Source organism: Rana temporaria, chromosome 1 (genome assembly GCF_905171775.1).
Source record: "Rana temporaria chromosome 1, aRanTem1.1, whole genome shotgun sequence".
NCBI lineage: Eukaryota > Metazoa > Chordata > Amphibia > Anura > Ranidae > Rana > Rana temporaria.
In genome coordinates this window covers 575508421-575527051 of record NC_053489.1, presented here as the reverse complement: position 1 = coordinate 575527051, position 18631 = coordinate 575508421, and the positions used below count along the sequence as shown (strand labels likewise).

General features: G+C 42.8%; 1 protein-coding gene across 5 annotated transcripts in view; it reads right to left on the bottom strand.

The window, feature by feature from the left end:
* The window catches only part of LOC120922705, a 122651-nt gene that overhangs the window by 54252 nt on the left and 49768 nt on the right, over positions 1-18631 (bottom strand). The gene's annotated exons all lie outside the window — the stretch shown is intronic.

Below are 18631 nucleotides of genomic sequence, written 5' to 3'. Positions count from 1 at the left end.
GAAGCCCAGTTTAGGACACAAACGCTAGTGTGGTGTGAAATGCCCCTTTTCCAAGAACTAGGCAAGGTAGGACCAACTAAGGGACTCATCTCTGAATTATACAAACAGATGGGTAAAAAGGCTAATATGGGCCGGCATCTTCTAAAAACAAAAGAGAAATGGGAGGAGGATCTGGGGGAAATGACACAGGATCAATGGCGGAGGGTTTTGGAGATGGGGCCGAAAGTTTCGGTCTCACCCCCACAGAAGGTCTCCCATCTGATGCTGGTGAATCGAGCTTATTATACACCTAAACGTCTGTTCAACTTTGGGAGAAGAACAGATGACAAATGTCCTAGATGCCAGGGGACTGGAGACCTAGTACACATGGTGTGGCGATGCCCAAAGTTGTTTCGTTATTGGGAGGGAGTGATAAATGTCATAGGGGAGACATTTGGTATACCTCTGGAGGCAGAAGCCACACTATGTGTACTAGGATATAGAAGGAAAGGGAACGAGAAGAAAAGCACCACAGTAGTATTACTGAGATGTCTGTTCCAAGCCAGGAAATTAATAATGTTAAGATGGCAGGCGACAACACCTCCAACAATAAGGGAATGGGTGGGAGCAGTAAATGAGACGATATGTAAAGAAAGAGCAGTTTATACAAAAAGAGGTAACCTTAAGGAGTTTGAGGAGATGTGGAGACCTTGGTTGGAAGAGAAGGACCTGCCCCTCTAGTGGGTAAGAAATACAACTGGGATGAGGTAGAAATAAAACAACTCCTAAAAATAAAGCCAGACATGTGTCATTTAGGAAAGTTGGGGCTGGCTTTGAAACCTCACCAGGGGAGAGAGGAAAATGGGGGGAGGGTCCAGGTATATAAAGTTAAGAACGAAAATATTAGGTACCAACCACACCGTGAACAGGTATAAGAACAGTTCCCTGTAATGGGGATGATCTGAGCATTTTATCTTTTTCTCTTTTTTTTTTTTTTCTTTTTTTTTTCCCCCCATCCCTCATTTTTGTTCCTTTCTACTGGATGTTGTTTTCCTTTCCCTTCATATAAATAAGATAATCAATGTATATTCTTAACTTTTATAACAGTTGTATCGTACACTAAGATTAAGTAACAAATAAGAAATGATGTTGGTTCTTGGAACTTTTTTGTTATGAAAGATTTGTTTAAATAATCAAATGTGTATAAGAAAAAAAAGACAAATAAAGAATGAAATTTAAAAAAAAAAAAAAAAAAAAAGAGTTTATAGAAGAGGCCTACAGAACCTTCAAGATTTGAAGACTTTTTGTGTGGAAGAATGGGCCAAAATCACACCTGAGCAATGCATGCAACTAGTTTCTCCATACAGGAGGTGTCTTGAAACTGTTGTTATCAACAAAGGATTTTGCATGAAGTATTAAATAAATTTCAGTTACTGTAGCGTGTTCAATACTTTTTCCCTGTGTCATTTTTATTACACATAACTTATTTTTGATCTTATTTTTTTTTTTGGTTTCTTTGTATGTATGGATTGCGTGGGTTGTTATCCACATGTGGTGAACTTTTAGTTTCAATAGCTCCTTTAGTAATATATTTACCTAGAAAAATTATGACGTGTTCAATAATTTAGAAAAATAAAAAACTGCGCCAACTCTAATAACCAGCCCGTGATGCTGGAACAATAATCAATATGAAAATATGTGCAAAATAAGTGAATAAGTCCATATAAAGTGTCCAAATAAAAAGGGCACCAAAATGAGTAACAAAATTCTGGCACTTCAGTTCAGATAACACCACGGTGAGGGTAATACTTGATCAGTGAAGCCACCACCACACAAACAGCCTCTTACCAGATGGCTAAAAGGGAATAGCCATAAAAAAGGTGCACCACTCTCTCGGGGATCCTGATCGTTATTTATCCAGGGAAGGTGTCTCCAGAGGGGAAGCGTCTGCTATCCAACGAATCAGCCAAAGCAGAGTGACAACCTGTCCACTCGGGGGGGATCACGTGGTCCCGTTAACCCAAGAATGAAAGAATGGACCAATAGTGTGATACCGTATGAGGGATTTTAATATTAAAAGAATGGACCAATAGTGTGATACCGTATGAGGGATTTTAATATTAAAATCCCTCATACGGTATCACACTATTGGTCCATTCTTTCATTCTTGGGTTAACGGGACCACGTGATCCCCCCCGAGTGGACAGATTGTCACTCTGCTTTGGCTGATTCGTTGGATAGCAGACGCTTCCCCTCTGGAGACACCTTCCCTGGATAAATAACGATCAGGATCCCCGAGAGAGTGGTGCACCTTTTTTATGGCTATTCCCTTTTAGCCATCTGGTAAGAGGCTGTTTGTGTGGTGGTGGCTTCACTGATCAAGTATTACCCTCACCGTGGTGTTATCTGAACTGAAGTGCCAGAATTTTGTTACTCATTTTGGTGCCCTTTTTATTTGGACACTTTATATGGACTTATTCACTTATTTTGCACATATTTTCATATTGATTATTGTTCCAGCATCACGGGCTGGTTATTAGAGTTGGCGCAGTTTTTTATTTTTCTATGCTATTTATGTGTATATACACTGTTTATTGCTGCCTTCGGTATTAACGTACCTACACTATCACATATTATTTTGGTTAGCTCGAATTTTTTTCGTTTCTATATTGGTGTTCAATAATTATTTTAACCGCTTTATCTTCAGAAAAAATATTGTCTGATTAAAGTGTTCAGGCCATTCCCTACTTAAAAATTCTGTCTGTGTTTCTGCTCCAGATATTTCCCTGTCCTACGAAACTATTGGCACCCTGATAGTAAGTAGACATGTGCATTCGTTTTCGTCCGAATGCATTTTCGTCCGAATTTCAGGTATTTTCGTTATCGTTTTAACAAACGATAACGAAAGCACAGAATACGAAAACCGAAAGATCCGACATAAAAAATGCTTTATTTTCGTTTTCGTTTTGTGGTCGATTGTGCCTAACCTTAACTATTAGTCCAATAGTGTTCTACATAGAGAGAAAAGATTCTAAATAGAGAGAAAAGATTCGACATAGAGAGACATGAAGACTAAGAGTCAATTTTTTTTTTTTTTTTAAGATTATATCGACCTGGGTCCTGTCCCAGGGGACATGTATCAATGCAAAAAAAAGTTTTAAAAACGGCCGTTTTTTCGGTAGCAGTGAATTTAATAATGCTAAAAGTGAAACAATAAAAGTGAAATATTACTTTAAATTTCGTACCTAGGGGGGGTGTAAAGTTAGCATGTGAAATAGCGCATGTTTCCAGTACTTAGAACTGTCCCTGCACAAGTGTCATTTCTGAAAGGAAAAAAAGTCTTTTAAAACCGGCTTTGCGGCTATAATGAATTGTAGGCTCTGGCAATTCAGAGCGAATCCATTCATAAAAAAAAAAAATATAGCGTGGGGGTCCCCCAAATTCCATTACCAGGCCCTTCAGGTCTGGAATGGATATTAAGGGGAACCCCGCGGTCAATTTAAAAAAAAATGACGTGGGGTTCCCCCCAAATATCCATTCCAGACCCTTCAGGTCTGGTGTGGATTTTAAGGGGAACTCCACCCCAAATTTGAAAAAAAATGGCGTGGAGTTCCCCCAAAAATTCACACCAGACCCCTTATCTGAGCACGTTAACCTGGCCGGCCGCAGAAAAGAGGGGGGACAGAGTGCGGCCCCCCCCCCTCTCCTGAACCATACCAGGCCACATGCCCTCAACATGGGGAGGATGTCCCCATGTTGATGGGGACAAGGGCCTCATCCCCACAACCCTTGCCCGGTGGTTGTGGGGGTCTGCGGGCGGGGGCTTATCAGAATCTGGAAGACCCCTTTAACAAAGGGGACCCCCAGATCCTGCCCCCCCCCTATGTGAATTGGTAATGGGGTACATTGTACCCCTACCATTTCACGAAGCAAGTGTAAATAGTTACACTTCCTGCTCCAACGTTGTCTGTATCCAGCGATGTCTGTATCCAGCGACGGGTGCGGGTGATCTCCTGTCCAGCGATGAGAAGATCCATCCATCCAGAGCGCAGCATCGCCGACATCCTCTCACCGCTGGACACAGCCCAGCGAATGAGCGGCTGAAGCTGTGACATATCTTATATAGGGGAGGCGGGCCACCCGTCACGTGACCCCACACCCTCTGACGCACCCTCTGCTACGTCACTGGGGAAGCCCAGTCTTCCCCCTTGCTGGGCTTCCCCAGTGACGTAGCAGAGGGTGCGTCAGAGGGTGCGGGGTCACGTGACGGGTGGGTATATAAGAAATGTCACAGCTTCAGCAGCTCATTCGCTGGGCTGTGTCCAGCGGTGAGAGGATGTCGGCGATGCTGCGCTCTGGATGGATGGATCTTCTCATCGCTGGACAGGAGATCATCCGCACCCATCGCTGGATACAGACATTGCTGGATACAGACAATGTTGGAGCAGGAAGCCGGGAACGAGTGTCACCGCTGGATTTTTTTTCTTTTTTTTTAATTAATAAAGGACTTTTTTCTAGGTGTGTGTTTTTTTTAACTATTTACACTTGCTTCATGAAATGGTAGGGGTACAATGTACCCCATTACCAATTCACATAGGGGGGGCAGGATCTGGGGGTCCCCTTTGTTAAAGGGGTCTTCCAGATTCTGATAAGCCCCCGCCCGCAGACCCCCACAACCACCGGGCAAGGGTTGTGGGGATGAGGCCCTTGTCCCCATCAACATGGGTTAACGTGCTCGGATAAGGGGTCTGGTGTGAATTTTTGGGGGGAACTCCACGCCATTTTTTTTTAAATTTGGGGCGGAGTTCCCCTAAAATCCACACCAGACCTGAAGGGTCTGGAATGGACATTTGGGGGGAACCCCACGTCATTTTTTTTTAAATTGACGGCGGCATTCCCCTTAATATCCATTACAGACCTGAAGGGCCTGGTAATAGAATTTGGGGGTACCCCCACGCTATTTATTTATTTTTTTTATGAATGGATTCGCTCTGAATTGCCAGAGCCGACAATTGCCCAGCCGCAAAGCCGGTTTTAAAAGACTTTTTTTCCTTTCAGAAATGACACTTTGTGCAGGGACAGGTCTAAGTACTGGAAACATGCGCTATTTCACATGCTAACTTTACACCCCCCCCTAGGTACGAAATTTTAAGTAATATTTCACTTTTATTGTTTCACTTTTAGCATTATTAAATTCACTGCTCCCGAAAAAACCCTATTCGACAGACACCAAAAGCCTTCAATGACAGATTCGACATAGAGAGAAAAGATTCGACATAGAGAGACATGAAGAGTCAACATTTTTTTTTTTAAAGATTCTGTCGAATCTTTTTTTTTTTTTTTTTTTTTAGAACATTCGACAGACACCATAAGCCTTCAATGACAGATTAGACCTTAATTTGGATTTTCGGACGAATGCATTTTTTTAACGAAAAACTAAATAAATAAAAACGAATATCGGGAGTAACTAAATAAATTTTTTTTTTGGACGAAAACGATATTACGAAACGAAATATTTGTGTGCACATGTCTAATAGTAAGCAAGGGTATAGCAGCGAAACCCCGACAGGGGTTCTAATCCTTCCCTACTTTATCCAGAACTAAAAACGTACTTTATAAACTTTAAGTTATGCATTCCTTAGGGTTATAAAAAACAATCAGCCTGCATTAATCAGTTTCATGAATGGCCACACATTTGCTAGAGGTCCTGAATTCTATTGACATTTTTTTAACAACTCTAACCACTAATCAATTCATGCTCTTACTGTCAATCAATACAATGATGTGAAGATAATAACTGGCAGGTATCAAAAGGAAACTGTTAAAACTGACTAGAAAGCATGTCTACATATTGCAGAAGGCTCAAGTCAATCAATATGGAAGACCCCATCCCCATTGGCATGCGATCCATACAAGACGTCTGTGGTAGCTCTGCAGCAGATACAGAATTTTAATAAGGCCAAAGCAGACATTTTATTATCGTTGACCATATTTCCCTAAATAAAAAGATTTACTGTAGCTCTAATTTAGAGGTTTAGGTCAACCAATACTGATGATCACATTACAGCAGGAGGAGTGAGATTGTGTAGCGTGGGGAAAATCCGGGATTCTGGCAGGAAGTTCTCACAGCTGAAGTTTTTAATAGAAGTTTGAAATCATTGCTCAGAACTGTTCATTTTAGAGTAAACTTTATTGGTGGTAATTAGGATCCCTATAGACTCACCCCAAAACTAAGTAATAACATTCAGAGCCACAACATGGACTAGGGTTGCCACCTCATCCCTTTAAAACCAAACACATATTAATTACACAGGTTCTGTGGCTGATTAAGGTGGCAATTAAACTCACATGGTGCTTTATCTGCAGTAAATTAGCCTCAGAATCTGTGTAATTTATATTTGTTCGGGCTTAAAGGGATGAGGTGGCAACCCTAACATGGACCCAGATATCCAAAACTTGAAGCTCCATCCTATTGCAATTTTGAGAAAGCCTGCATCTCACAAGTCATGGGGTGGAGCTTCAGTGACGGGACGCACGGATGTGCCGAATGAGGAACCTGAATGTACTGAGCAGCATACACATCGTTTATAGCCTGAGGCCCCATACACACGGGAGGATTTATCCGCGGATACGGTCCAGCGGACCGTTTCCGCGGATAAATCCTCTCGAGGATTTTAGCAGATTTTAATGCGATGGAGTGTACTCACCATCGCATTGAAATCCGCGCCGAAATCCTCTGGCGATGACGTGTCGCGCCGTCGCCGCGATTATGACGCGGCGACGTGCGCGACGCTGTCATATAAGGAATTCCACGCATGCGTCAAATCATTACGACGCGTGCGGGGAATCCCTTTGGACGGATGGATCCGGTGAGTCTGTACAGACCAGCGGATCCATCCGTGGGATCCGATTCCAGCGGATAGATATTCTGTGCATGTCGACAAATATCTATCTGCTGGAATTCGGAAATATCCGCGGATAAATATCCGCCGGAGTGTACACACCATAGAATCTATCCGCTGAAACCCATTCGATGGGATTTATCTGCGGATAGATTCTATGGTGTGTATGGGGCCTGAGGATTTGTGAGTGCTATCACTGCATTTTTGCTGTTTCTTCGCTCATGCAGTATTATGCTATGTTGGTTTTCTCCTTTTTTCCTGCATATACCTTGTGAGCATCTGAGTGCTGGCGGAACGCACACCCTGACTTGATCCTTGACTTTTGGTGGCATCATTGCAAGTGATTATCAGTCTGATCACCCGAGACACAGTGCCTGTGTGGTGTGGGAGTGTGCCGCTGAGCTGATCCATGATCTCAGTGTGAATGGGACTAATGTATTACTAACATGAATTGGTAACTCTATGTTTAGCATTAGGATCTCCATCCCCAGTCACTGCTGATGCACTTCATCACACAATTAGTTGATCTTAGCGCAATTTAATATACATTTTTCATCTCACTAGTCTACCTTAATTTTTTACATAAACTGCATGTGGTTTTCCAGGGGACCCTTTATGCAGCTCAGCAGAATGTTGCTCTCTGCCTCACACTGAGCTTACCTCCCTCCATGTCTGAGATTGATAAAACAGGAAGAGGGAAACTAGACTAGGGACACTGAAGAGGAATGCCTGTCCCTTAAACCAGGGTAAGGATGGAACAAGATTAGCCTGGAGGGACTCAGGGGTTTGTAATTATCTACTGGTTGGCCAACTGACTTATGGTGCCATGGAACAAAGGACAGAGAGCCTAGTGAGTGGGGGTGCGCTGCCAAGACCCACAGCAGGAGATCAGGAAGTTAGGCACAGAGCTGCATGAATTGCTGCAAGCCCGAGGAGAGGACTCGGGATTGAAGGAACTTTGCTGCTGTTAGTTGTCAGGCTGGGGAGAAGGCATGGGGTTCGCTGCAAGAGACTGTGTTGCTGTGAGCCAGAGCTACAAAGGACTTTGTTGCAAGAGCATGTGGTTGCTGTGCTACTTCTGTGATGAGTGTGCAAAAAATACATGGGCCCGGATTCACAAAGCACTTGTGCCGACGTATCTCGAGATACGCCGCGCAAGTGCAAATATGCGCCATCGTATCTATGCGCCGTGTCCACAAAACTAAGATATGCCTAAAAACAGGCTTCATTCCACCAACGTAACTTGCCTACGCCGGCGTAGAGTGGGCGCATATTTACGCTGGATGCATGTGGCGCTCCCATTGATTTTCTATTCAAATATGCAAATGAGAGAGATACGCCGATTCACGATCGTACTTGCGCCCGACACAGGCTATGACTGGTGCGTGTAAGTTGTACGTACGGCGTAAAGTTATGCCCCATAAAGGAGGTGTAACTCAGCAGCATCCATGCATAGGGCTGCACCAGGGAACACAAGCCTGCGTATTTTACATAGTTTACGTTGGACGTGAATATGACTAGGCGTAGGTTACGTTCACGCCGTAGGCAGTGATCCGGCGTATCTTAGGCAGTTGTTCCGACGTGATTGTGAGCATGCGCACTGAGATGCGTCCATGGGACGGCGCATGCGCCGTTCGTTATACGTATCTGTCTGGCGCTCGGCCCATCATTTGCATGGGGTCACGCCTCATTTGCATGGCTCACACCCACTTCCACCTATGCCGGCTCACGCCTAGGAAACCCAGCGCAGTTTTGGGAGGAAGTGCTTTGTGAATTCCATGCTTGCCTCTCTGCGCTGCGTCGGCGTAGCGTATAGAATATGCGCTACGGCAGCATAAATGTGCGCCGCTGTCTGTGAATCCGGGCCATGGACTTTACTTGTCCTACAGCTGCAGACTGCGCTGTTGCTGCCTAAAGAGATTGTCTGCTGCTGTCAGGAGAGACTGTGGGTCTGGTGCTGCAGCTTCTGAAAGCCCCAGCCACGTGGCTGCTTTTACTGCTGCCCAAAGAGAGACTGTTTCTGTGCTGCATGGACTGGGCTGATGTATTGTCTGACCACATGCTACTGCTGCTGCCAGTGGGTTTTCTGCTTTACTGAGGGAGTGCTCCATCAGGAGATCCACAGCTACTGAAGGAGGGACCAAGTCCATCAGTGGTAAGAGGCCTCTTGGCGTTCCCCCATAGGATAAAGGCCTCAATGCCAACAGAACTGTACTGTCCCACTGGCCAGTGGAGTAGGAATAGACAGGGCCTCTTTTCTAATAGCGAGGACATTGTTGTGCCAAATATCACACTTTAAATTGTTTTGACACTGCATTGTACTTCTTTGCCTAACCACTTGCTTTACTCTTTTTAATAAAGACCATTCTAAAAAGTTCTAGATGTGTTGTGTTACTCGAGTCCAGGTGAGGACGGGTCATCACTGGTGCAGGGCAGAGGGACACAAACCATTCAGAGGCTCCTACAGGGGTAGCATTACAGTAGTATTATGTCTGACACTATGATGGGTACTTGTGGCAATACATACGGTATGTATTCTTTTTAACACCTATATCTGGATTAAAGTTCCACAGGAGCCTCACGCCACGGACCGATGATGCCCAGAGCACCCCGGCGGGGAGGGGAGAGCGTGTCCAGGCCCCGGCCCCGGAGGTCGCGGGCCGCCCGGATGCCTCGACCCCCTCCCGTCCGCCAGAGTCTACTGCCCTCTCCTTTTCTTTTACAAAAGTTTATTGAAAAATTCAAAGCGACAAAGATGCAAGTAGACATCAAAAGACAAAGGTGTCGAAGAAATTAGACTATAAGAGATGAAGGAAATGGGCCGGTAAGGCAGTAGAAAGACAGATAGGTGGTACAACAGAAACCGCTGGTGTGCTCTCCTCTTCTTCCATTGACTGTGCACTTGCCCAAATCCCCACCAATCTACTCCATGCCTACTCCTCCACTATGACAACTGTGCTAACTGAACAATTTAATCTTTTTTTCTCAACAGGTGTCTTACCTTTAAGACTCATACACACGCACGGTTTTCTTGGCCAGAAACAGCAAGAAACCTGCTGGCAGAGCTTTTTGCTGAGAAAACCGTCCGTGTGTATGTTTTTTTGTCGAGAAAACTGCCAGGAACCTCGACGAGAAAAATAGAGAACCTGCTCTCTATTTTCTCGTCGGGATTCTCAATTTTCTCCTTATGATTCTCGTCAGACTGTTTTACGGAGAGAAAACCGGTCATGTGTATGCTTAAAAAACTGCGCATGCTCAGAATCAAGTATGAGACGGGAGCGCTCCTTCTGGTAAAACTAGAGTTCGTAATGGAGAAAGCACATTCGTCACGCTGTAACGGACTGAAAAGCACGAGGCTGAAAAGCGCGAATCATCTCTCACCAAACTTTTACTAACGCGCAGTAACACGAGATTAGCAAAAGCAGCCCAAGGGGTGGCGCCATTGGAATCAAACTTCCCCTTAATACTGCCGTTGTACGTGTTGTACGTCACCGCGTTTTAGAACAACGAGATTTTGGCTTGACAGTGTGTATGCAAGGTAAGCTAGACAAGAATCCCATCAAGCTTGACAAGAATCCCGTCGAGAAAAACTATGTTTTTTTTTCCGTCAGGATTCTCGCCCGTGTGTACAGAGCATTAGTCTTTAAAGCCCCAAATCGTACTGTCTATACTGAAGATCCTCTTGATTTACTCTCTAGCTATCACCCCATTTTCTTTGCTTGTATGCTTCTCAACTGCTTAAACATTTTGTCATATAACAGACTCGTTTCCCCCCATCTGACGTGCCTCTGGAACTTCTTTAGTTTGTTTGTTGTCTCTCATTCTGCTAAATCTCTCTAAAGTGTGGGATGGCTTTCTCAGAGCCTAGTTTATAGTCAACTTTTCCTCTTCTCCTAGAGCCCTTCTCTGCATTTGAAACTGTTTACCTCTCTGCTACTACAAATCCTCCACTCATTTGACATTTAAAACAATGATACCCCTTACATTTATTGGATTGTTCCTTTATACTTTTCTCCAGTACCCTCTACAAATTAGATGAAAAGAGGTCCTGGACTGCCGCACTCCTTAAAACGATATCTTTATTCAGCAAGTGAAATCCAAAAAACAAAACAAAAAACAACCAACAATGTTGCAGTCAAAAAGAAGTGAACAAAAGGAAAAGGATGGCTGACATGTTTCACATCGTGTGATGCTTACTCGTAGCTCAGAGTAAGCATCACACGTAGTGAAACATGTCAGTCACTTCTTTTTGACTGCAACATTGTTGGTTGTTTTTTGTTTTTTGATTTCACTTGCTGAATAAAGATATTGTTTTAAGGAGTGCGGCAGTCCAGGACCTCTTTTCATCCAATGCACCTGTGCATAGCCAGCACCCTTTTGGCTTGGTGGGACGGAAGCAAAGCCAGGGGATCAGTAGTTTTCTGAGCGGTATTATTTCTCACTTCAGCTACCCTCTACAAATTGTTAACTTAACCCAGCCATTTCCCTGCCATCCAGAACACCTCAAAGTTCAGCCTCTTCTATTCGTACAATACTGTATCTCCAAAATACATCCCAAGTGACCACTAAACCCCTAAGAATCCTAATGCCTCATAATTTCTCATCTTAATTAAGCAGTATTCTTTTATCTAGTTGTAGCGCCGGGTTACTTTCACGATAACCGGTGCTGTCGAAATTTAAGGGGTAATCAGAGTGTAAGGACTTTGATTTCAATTGCAATGTTTAGGTGGGGTCTCTGTTTCAGCTTGGCTGTACTGTGGGCTCATTCTGTTGTTGTTGGGGTGTTATCCCACCCCAGGACGACAGGTGCCTTTTGCCAGCAGCCAATTAGGGGGGAGTGTTCTCGCTGGGCATGCTGGGAGAGGGTACTTCTGGTACAGATACCATTGAGGTGGGGTTCTTTCCCAGTGCGGCACCCACCTTTAGGGTGACTGCACCACGGCGCCCCAGCATTATGGCCTACCTGGCCGGGGTGCGCGTGCCACGCGGTGCTCCTGGTTCCGGGACTACGTTGGTTCGGAACGTTCGAGTCGTGGCTGGGCCCCAGTGATCGACTGGGTCCCCAATCCTGAGAAGATCCCAAGCGTTGTTCCTTTGAGAGGAGGCTGATCGGTGGGGAGTCCGCCTGAGGAGAGCCAAGAGGGGCTGGCAATCCAATAGGGTCTCGACAATCCATCGGGGATCAAGGTAACCGGACACTGAAAGGCTGGACGTTGGTCACCTATCCGTCGGTAACCTAGCTGCAAACTACCTGAAAGAGATCCAGGCACAAAGTCTATCAAGGAGGATTGTCTCTGTGATCTAAATTCTGGGGATGGTCTGTGGCAGAGACTTTCTTCCCTTAAAGTTCCGAGTGATACTCTGGCTGCCAGGTCAGTGAGAGAGGCCTGTCCAGGTACACTAAACCCACTCTGGCGGGAGTGGCGAAGAAAACAAAGTGTTGTTGGAAGCAGGACCGTTTCCTTATTGTTATGCCTGAATCTGCTGTTTCTCCTCCTACTGCATCTTTACTCTTTACTGCAAGTTTTATTGTTTCTACCTTGTTGGGTAAATAAAAGCACAAGAAAAAGACACCTATTGTGTGGACATTCCATTACTATGGCTCTCATCAACTACCCTAGATGGCGGAGTTGTAACATGCCGCCCAAAAAACAAACCAGCAGCTCCTTCGGGGGTCAGTGCTACATAGTATTTCACTAAAATGACCCTCACTTCTTTAATCTATTGATCCCTTCACACCACTGTTCCTCTGATACCCCTTTCTGACAATCTTGTCAATGGCTTCTCATTAGACATCTGAGTATAAAATTCAGGTAATTATTCTTTGCCTTTAAAAAACATTTCAATATGTTTCCTACCTATGTTTCTAACCTACATTTGAGACGGGTCTTTGTTCTTTTCTATTGATCTTACTGTGTCTTCCTCATTAATAGCTTCATCCAATGCACTTAAAAGGTTCTTCTAGAGCTGTCCTCATTCTCTGAAATGTATCTTCATACTTCCTACCACATTTCACATTTCACAGAGTACAAGAAACCCCACTTCTTCAAAACTGCTTACTACTCCACCCTAACCATTTCTTACCAAGTGAACAACACCTGTCACCTCCAGCCTTTGCCATCCTCCTTATTACCATATCTAGTATTCTCTTACCAATGCCACTTTATAAAGGTTAGTATATACCACATGACTAGCTATATACTACACATGTTAGTGGCAAGGTAATTTTAGCTAAGTAAAGATAAATTGATTTCTATCGAAAAGTTGAGTTTCACATTAAGTGAGTCTGTTATTTTTAAGCTCCACTGGGCTTAACTTCATACAGATTTTCTGTCCATGTTAATTGTGCAGATATAATAGGCAGATAAATAGTGGCAAGTGCCAACACAAGAGGAAAATTATCTGAATAATTCAGTATGGAACTGCACGCAACTGACAGATTTAAATGGACATTGATAACAGTGTTCATTAAAAGGAAATGCAGCGAAATTACAAATTGAGAACAGCTCTGTTTACATTTGATTTTACATATAATTAGACATTAGAATTTATATTTGGTGTCTGGAGAACCAATGCTAGCCCTTCTGTTCTTAATACATTTAGGTTGCTAATTAGACTTAGCGGGAAACCTAGGACTCTCCAATGTGTCATTAAAAGCATGTTTTTGCCATAGAGGAAAGGAATAAATTGAATAACTGTATTTCCATTCTCAATACAGTAATCTTGCTTGAAACACTATCATTAAACATACATTGATAGACGCTTGTCATATGATTTAAAAACCTGTATACATTACTGTAACAGCCAGCCCAAAGAGTCAATAGATTTCCTATACTCTTCCATTTCCACACTCCACTGACAGACATATTGGTGGATGGATCAAAACCCTAAAATGTTTACATTTCTCCTATTAATTTCCAGTTATCAAATAGTTTGATATAAGAGCTTCTTGTGTTGTTCCATGACTAACACTAATACTGGAGAATGAGATTTAAATCTATTTTTTTGTTATCGGACAATGCAGACTTGTTTAAGCACTTTGCTAAATGCTGAGGCCCACTGTGACTGTGTGAGAAAGTGTATAGTGGCAGACATAGTTATATATTGCTTTTGTCCGCGATTGTGTGGATTTTTCTAGAACTGCGGGACCAAAGAAGCTACAGTATATTAAAGATTTTGAAGATGAAATACTATTTATTCATAGTAAGTCAATATGAGACTTTTTTTAGCAGGAGGTCAACACTTGCACCAATTGTATGCTACCCAGTAAGCATTGTTTTTATATTATCTGTACAGCACCTTCCTGGGCAGGTGCTAGGATCAGGTACATTTAGTTCTTGCTCACTATATCTGTTGGAGCTGTATTTTGTTCGTAGTTAAACATCTTTTTTTTTGGCTCACTGTAATCAGTGTGGCTGTGTTGATTGTTCTGGCATGTTCTATGTTTCAGTGGCTACAGGATTGACTGCTTCCCCTTGGCTGGTTCAGAAATGTACTTGAGTTTAATGGACAGGAAAGTCTAATCAGCAGCTAAATATTCATACAGCCTTGGCCAATCCCTGGGGAAAGGTGTCCATATGGTGACTCTGAATAAATACTCTTTGACAGATAACAACCTTGTCTTTTTCCCTGAGGAGGAGATTGCAGCCTAGGGGGGCTTATAGCCTTCTAGACCATTCTGCCATGTGCCTGAAGGTTGTCGAGGCCTCAGTGTTGCTACCTGGAGGTCTATGCTGCTGAAAACTGACTGAGGGGCTGTCATCTAAGGATCTAGTCTGGTATCATGGGGGAAAAGTGTCTGGAGGATACTGGAAAAAGGCAACCAATATTTCCAGGGATATTTGTGAGTACAGACTGGTTAGAGAGATCCTAGAGACTTAGTACTGTTTTCCATCCCTCTTGTGCTAGTCATTGGGTGTAAAGTGGACATTGGGGGTTATTTACAAAAGGCAAATCCACCTTGCACTACAAATGCAAAGTGCACTTGAAATTGCATTGGAAGTGCAGTCGCTGTAAATCTGAGGGGTAGATCTGAAATGAGGGTAAGCTCTTCTGATTTTATCATCCAATCATGTACAAGCTAAAATGCTGTTTTTTATTTTCTTGTCCTTCTCGGATCTACAGCGATTGCACTTCCAAGTGCACTTTCAGTGCAATTTCAAGTGCACTTTGCACTTGTAGTGCAAAGTGGATTTGCGTTTAGTAAATAAACCCCATTGTGTCCTGTGTCATGAAGAGCTTAGTCTATTTAATTCTTAGTGAAAGAACTTTGGACTGTACACAGAGGAAGACTCTTCTTCTCAAGTTGCTACTACAAAGCTCAGTCTATCGTTTACTTATACGTATAGGGCTTGGCTCAAAGTTCTACAAGAGAAAGTTTAGTGTCCTCAAATAGTTACTAAGAGTTATTGGAGTATCCTATTACCCACTACCTATCCAAGTTCAATGTTCAAAGCATCCATAAAAAGCATACCCCTATACTGGTTTCTGTGCCTGAAGAGTGATTGGAACTGTATGTGTTTTCTGCAAGGAAACTATTGGGAAAATGTATCCAGGCAATCTACTTAGCGGCTCCTATAAGGGTAGCGCTACATCTGCCATAGTCATATATGCAATCTGCCACCATCTTAAAGCGCAGTATACAACTGCATAAGATCCAAACTCAAAATACCTGTACACACTGATCCCTTTGTAGCATTAAACTGATTGGCCCATGGATTAAATACTGCCCAGGAGCCCATAGTATACTGAATCTGCCTCTGTTAATGCAATGTGGTTGTTTATCAAAGGAATAGAGGCCGTTAACCTAAATTGATGGTTCACTTTATAAAACGCATGCTTATTCTGCAGGTGAATGTTATAGTTTAAGGTAAAGCTGTGTTAACTGCTTATATTCAATCAAGTGCTTATATTATTCTTTTTTGTTTGTTTTATTTTCCCTGTACATGATTGGGGAATCAAAGTAAATACAGTTTTACCTAATTCACTAACAATTCATCTGGCTGCAACTTGGGGCAGATGGGGGAAGCATCTGCTTTGTTGCCTTATGAGTGATTTAGGTTTCTACTCTAAATGTCTTCAACTTTCTTAGTATCTGAGAATTTTGAATAATGATATGAACTTTTGTTGAAGTTTTGTGTAAGTCAAATATAAAAGATAAAAAAAACTAAGCATCAGTATTATAAGCAAATCTTTTCTCAGGAGTCACTATAAATGTTAGAAATTCTGTCTATAGCCCTACAGAACAGACTGACAGTGCACAGTTCACATGGGCTTTGCTGCTTAACTGCAGACAGGAAATAGGAACTTTTATATACAGAGAAAAGCTGAAGAATATAGCTATACTAAATACTGATGTACAGTAGATGTTGAACACAATACAATTCTGTATTCCACCGCCCCCACTCAAAAACGACTCCTTATATTAATCCCATTTCAGAACTCAGTTCTACTTCTGTGGGGCCGTTGTCGCCCTGCGAGCCTCCTCAGCTCCTGGAGGTGACATACCTGGCTGGTCTGTGATTTCCACTGCTGTACCATCACTGTGCGGATGCATCCATAAGTCCATAGACTAAATGTACATATGGGGGGGCTCCTCCTATTTCAACATTTTACCTTACATAAATTCATAACACTTTTACTATGATTGTCCCTCTTTTTCTATTGATGATCACTACGGTTTTTCTCCTGATGAGTGACTTTAAGGCCCTGAAACGCGTAGAGCTAATAACTACCGATATGTATATATACTTACTCAATTTTCCATGGATGTTCTTTTAATAAATCTAATTTTCTCTTATTTTTATTAAGATATTATCAGTGTGTCAATAATCTGTACAAGTATTAATTGTGTCAACTATTCCTTGTTTTTGTAAATATATGAAATTCTTCTATTGAAATATCAATTAATTGTGTAATATTTGGTTTGAGTGAAATGTTTTAAGAAAAACATATCATTGTATAGCAGAATGCATTAAAATGAAAAATGACATTTATATGACCATTGAAACTATTTAAAGGCTGTCCTTTTTCTTACCCAATTATTTGTTTCTGTGTGCTTCATATAAAGTCCCGCCTCTTCCCCCCCTTCTTTTAGATATTGAGCCGGGATGGAGGCTGGGATGCACAAGGTCCCAGCCTCATTTATAGTCCCAAAACTCCCCTTTTTACTTCTATAAATCTGTTTCTTGTAAGTGGTTTTGTCAAGTGCTGGGATCCACTTTTGTTTGTCATGAGTTGGAAGTCTTTGCATCTCATCCCATGAATTTGTCTCTGGTATTAATGCTACGCGAGCAACATAAGACAGGCGTTCAGCTAGGATGCCTTTATTGCTTCCGATGGATTTCTTGATTGAAGTCTCTTGTGGCCTGGTTTCTTGTTTTGCAGTGTTTGGCTTGTCTGCATTAATTTCTATCTATGTGTCACATTCTTGCTTATCTTCATGTGACACCGATGTCGAATTTTCCTCAGTTTGAAGTGTTTGTGTTGGTTCATGGAATTTTGAACACACTGAAGTGTCATTGACAATTATACTTCTACTGATGGTTACCTTGTTTGTGTCTCGATGTAGAATTCTGTACCCTACAAGTACACCTTCCTTTGTGCAAGCATCCCACTTTGTACATTTTTCTTTTGGGCTGTGCACATAGGCTTTGCTTCCAAACATGTTTAGATGGTTCAAATTTGGGTCTTTTCCCTTTCATAGTTCATATGGAGTTTTCTCAGTTGATTTTACTGGTAGTTGATTTTAGAGATAGCATGTGGTCATAATCGCCTCCTCACAGTATGTAGTTGGCATATCTGCATCAAACAGCATGGTTCTTCCACTCTCACATGGTATGGTTAATTTTTTCTGCAACCCCATTTTGTTCTGGGTTGTATGGTACAATTGTTTGAAATATTATGCAATGCTTTCTGAGCATTACATGTGTGTTATCACTTGTATATTCAGTTCCATTTTATGTGCGCAATACACACTGCAGTTTGCCAAATTTGTTGCTTACTTGATCCAAACACTGTTCAATTTTCTCTGGTACTTCATCGTTGCTGTGTAACAGATATAGTGTAGTATACATAGGTGTGTGCAGCCTATTGCATTAGGGTGTGCACCCCAAAGCTCAAACACACATTACCGATCACTCACAATGTTCATTCAGAAAGGGAAGGGGTCGGTAAATTACATATTTACCGGCCCCTTCCCCCACTCATCCTAAACATCTCCGCAGCAACAGTCAACTGGAGAGGAGAAGAGGGAAGTCAGCAGCGTGGTGGGAGGGGAGGGCAGTAGGGGGAATCTGTGCTGCACAGGATAATTAGGGTGTGCCTGGGCACACCTGGCACACCCTGTGCGCACGCCTATGGTAGTATACCTGGAGTAATAATTTATAAAAGTGAGAAAATACTTACTTCCTGGAGTCAACTTTTCTATTGGACCTCAAAGTATTTGTAAAGTCTCAATGGCTTTTCACCTTAATGCATTATATGCATTAAGGTGAAAAACCTTCTGTGCTGCAGCTGTCCCTCAGAACCCCCCTTTTTTTACCTGAACCCAATCATTCCAGTGATGAGCAAGAGCCCACCAGCTCCAGCCGCTCTCTCGGGTCCTCATTATATACATTCATAGCAGCAGGAGCCATTGGGTCCTGCTGCTGTCAATCAAATCCAGTGACACAGGAGCCAGCGGCGAGGCTGAGTCCTGCTGTCTTTGTCAGTGGATGCAGCAGCAGGACTCGGAAGCCAGCCCACACAAG